Genomic DNA, 3,958 nt, shown 5'->3' on the forward strand with positions numbered 1-3,958 from the left:
AAAAATAGGGTTTCTCGTGTTGTCGTCGTCGTCGCCGCCATCTGAGAGATTTTGGTCTCCTGACCTCTACCTGCCATCTTGGCGCTAAGAGGTGGGGGGATCTCGGATCTTCAAGACCTCTATGTTCTTCGTCAACGCCTAGTGATCATCATAGTTTTGCGAGAATAAATTCCTCTCATTCTTTTGGCGGTGTCATGGGGTTAGAAAGTTTTCTGTCCTCGCGGATTTGATTATTCGGATCTGATGAGTTTATGTTGACGTGTCAAGCTGTTTTTGTTGGTTTGATTCTTTGCGGAGGTGAAATTTTTCATCGACACCATGGTGAAGATATAGTGATTCGACGGCCTGCACTTCTAGGGTATCATCCCCGACACAAGTACGTTCATCGATCAAGGCTTCCCATCTGTTTGAGATGGGCAACTCAAGGCGCTTTCAAAAATCATTATTGGTAATGTTCGTGCGGGTGAAAGAGTGACAATACCGTTGCTCCAGTCTAATTGCAGCCTCTTTACCGAAGTCTTTGGAGTATTTCTTCGAGCAGAGAGTGCTACCGCGAACTAGGTGTTTACAAGAGATTTTATTATAATTCTTTGTCATAGGAGTTACTTTTTATTTTCTTGGATCTTAGGTCCAAATTGGTTATAGTTGTTATGATCAATAAAGTTACAGGTGTTTCTAGAAAAAGTAAATTGAAGAGAAGAGAACGTGTAGTTTAGACCATGATTTACCTGCACTTATTAGTGTGATTTGACCATATTAAAGTGATTGTGTAAAATGTATTTTTTAACTAAATATATATTTATTTTTTGATAAACACATATTAACTCAATAAAGTAAACATAATTCTATGTGATATGTCAATAAGAGGTGGGGGTAGTTGAAGCGTTTTCATAAAAAGGCAATGTAAAAAATCAGGTGTAATAGAAAGAAAATCAAAATGGAGAAGGGAATAGGAAATAAGCATATGTTGGATGAGAGTCGAGCGAACTGACATAACTAGTGTTTTTTAATTAAGTAAGAGAAGATTGAAATTAATGAAAGCAGCATGGCACGTGGCCATCAAAGAACTCATAAAGTTGTTGCAGGATATGCCTTCCTTTGGGTGCAATTACTCTCTCCGATACATATTATTTGTCTTAGATTTCTCTAAATACAAATGTATATAATACTAAAACATGTCTAGATACGCAAACCTAAGACAAGTAATATCGATCAAAGTGGTAAGAAAATTTGTGGACAGTGAACACAACTAAGAAACATGCCAATTTTTGTTTATTTAGTTATTACTACGGAAAGGATTGAGAGACACATGCAAAATAACATGGTCCCACCAATCAAAAGAAAAAACAGTCTAGATTTGTTTAGTGCTCTTACCTCCTCTTAGGAGGTAAGTTGGAGTGGACTAAATGAGCTCAGTCAAGAAAGTTTAGCTAACATATTTTCAATACTAGCCATTCGGTTAAGTCTTGGCACAAATGCCCATATTTCTTGGATTTATTTAAGCTTTTCAATGGTATACTTCATCAACTATACGAAGTGTTTGTGATGATTAAATCAATCTCAAGATATGTTGGGTCAATCTCTCAGATATGCTGAAATAGAGGTAGGGCAGTGACGTGGCGAGGAATTTTAAACACTTCGTAAACACAAAAAAATTATGGGTATGGATAACTCTCGTCTAGATGAGAATTAACTAAGTCTTCTCTTACTCCTAAACCATTTGATCTTTTTTAGATATTCATGTGGATTGTTTTGTTTGACTAGTCAAATGGTATACGTGCTAGATGAGAATTAGGCAACTCCACATTTTGTTGCCACAAATAGAAACATAATGTATACTATTATATAGTTTAACAAAAGGATATATATACCATTAAAAACTTTCAAGTATTCAAAATTCACAATTAATTTGAAATTCAAAAACATGATGTCTTCAGTCTTCTTCATTTTGTAATAATTCTACAGTCAAATGTTCAATTGATACATTTATACATGTGTTGAAATTTTAACAAATGCACTTGGTATTTTAACAAATATTAAAAGTATATCAAATAAATGTTTCAGAAATATGTGAAAAATGTACAATATTTATGAAAAAGAGGCATCAAACATCTTAATCCTTGTATCTCAAAATGCCTATAATGTATTAAAAATGTTAAACATGTATAGGACATGTTCTTGATGTGCGCGAAAAAGGACATCAAGAACATTTATTTTTTAAAAATTTAGTTGTGTATTTCAGAAATATTTCACATGTATAAAAATAATGTTTCACATGTACATGAGAAATGTACATAGGAAATAGAGGAAAAACGATAAAAGCAACACAGAAAATAAAAGGTCAACCAAAAAGGTTCTAAAGCCAAAGAAAAACTGATGAAAACCTAAAGAAAAACATATAAGAAGAAAGAGAGAAACCCGAAGAAAAACATGAAAAAGAAAGAGAAATAAAGAAAACTAGGGAAAATCAATGAAAACAGAAGAACAAAGAAGAAAAAGAAAAAAAATAGTGAAAACCAAGGGAAAACGAAGAAAACAGAAGGAAAGAAAGAAAAGAAAAATAGTGAAATCAAGAAATCAGGAAAACATAAGTTATAACAAAGGGAAAAGGAAAAACTGAATAAACTGGTGAAAAAATTAGAAGAACCGACAAAAAAACAAAAGAAAAGAAAAAAAGTTATCAGAGAAAACCAGAGCACGGCAAACCTACAGCAAACGAATCCCGCTAATAGGCCGGCCTTCTCCATCTACGCCTGACGCAATAGCAATTTTCATCCCGCTATAAGCAAGATAAAGCTCTCGATCCTGAGCACTGGCAATTATGTACAAATGTTGTACTCCCTCCATCTCAAAATATTTGTCGTTAAATGGATAAAAAATGATGTATCTAGAACTAATATATATCTAGATACATCCCCTTTTATTAATTTTGATGACAAGTATTTCAAGACGGAGGGAGTACCTGTAAATGATCAGGGCTGTGAGCTTGCCAGGTTGGATAAAATGATCTAGCATATGCTGTATTTTTTCAGGGCTTACCATTATAGCCCGGGAAAAGGGTTGTGTGTTGCCTGGCCAGCAGCGAGGTAGAAGAACCGATCGCCTCTGACAGCCTTTGTTTTTCTTTTTTCCATTATTAGTTATACATATTTATGTAAATAGAAAAAATATAACTACAATTATATCTGCTACATAGCGGTGCATCGAGTCCCTTGAGCTGGTGTTTACCCCATGTCCTACTCTCTCACGCCGGCGACCGGAGCAACACTCGAGGGGGGCAGCCGGCCGCCGGACATAGGCACCGCGGAGTTATGTTGGGAAAAGTTGCATGGAAAACAAAAAATTTCTACGCACACGCAAGATCTATCCATGGAGATGGATAGCTACGAGAGGGAGAGTGCATCTACATGCCGTTGTAGATCGCTAAGCGGAAGCGTTTATCAACGCGGTTGATGTAATCGTACACCTTTACGATCCGCTCCGATCAAGCACCAAACATACGGCACCTCCGCGTTCAGCACACGTTCAACTCAATGACGTCCTCGCCTTCTTGATCCAGCAAGAGGAGCGAAATAGTAGATGAGTTTCGGCAGCATGATGGTGTGGTGACGGAAGTGGTGAAACTATTTCCGCAGGGCTTCACCAAGCACAACAGTTTTAGAGCGGATGATAAACTAAGGACGAGATTAGAACCACACTGAGCTAGGGCTAGCTCTAATTCATTAACTAGGACTAACTAGCACTAGAACTAGATCAACTAGAGGAGGCTCAAAAACTTTTTGTTCTAGGGGCTACCCTCCTCCTCTATTTATATGTTGAGCCCTGGGGTCGTTACTTAGGGACAGGGCCTCCCCAAAGTCGATTTGGAACGCAAGGAAGAGTCCTTTCCGGATTCCAGCACCAGACGCCACGGTACTCGGCATCCTGAGTAAGGGTTAAGCATTTTCTGTAATCATAC

Source organism: Triticum aestivum, chromosome 1B, assembly GCF_018294505.1.
Source record: "Triticum aestivum cultivar Chinese Spring chromosome 1B, IWGSC CS RefSeq v2.1, whole genome shotgun sequence".
Lineage (NCBI taxonomy): Eukaryota > Viridiplantae > Streptophyta > Magnoliopsida > Poales > Poaceae > Triticum > Triticum aestivum.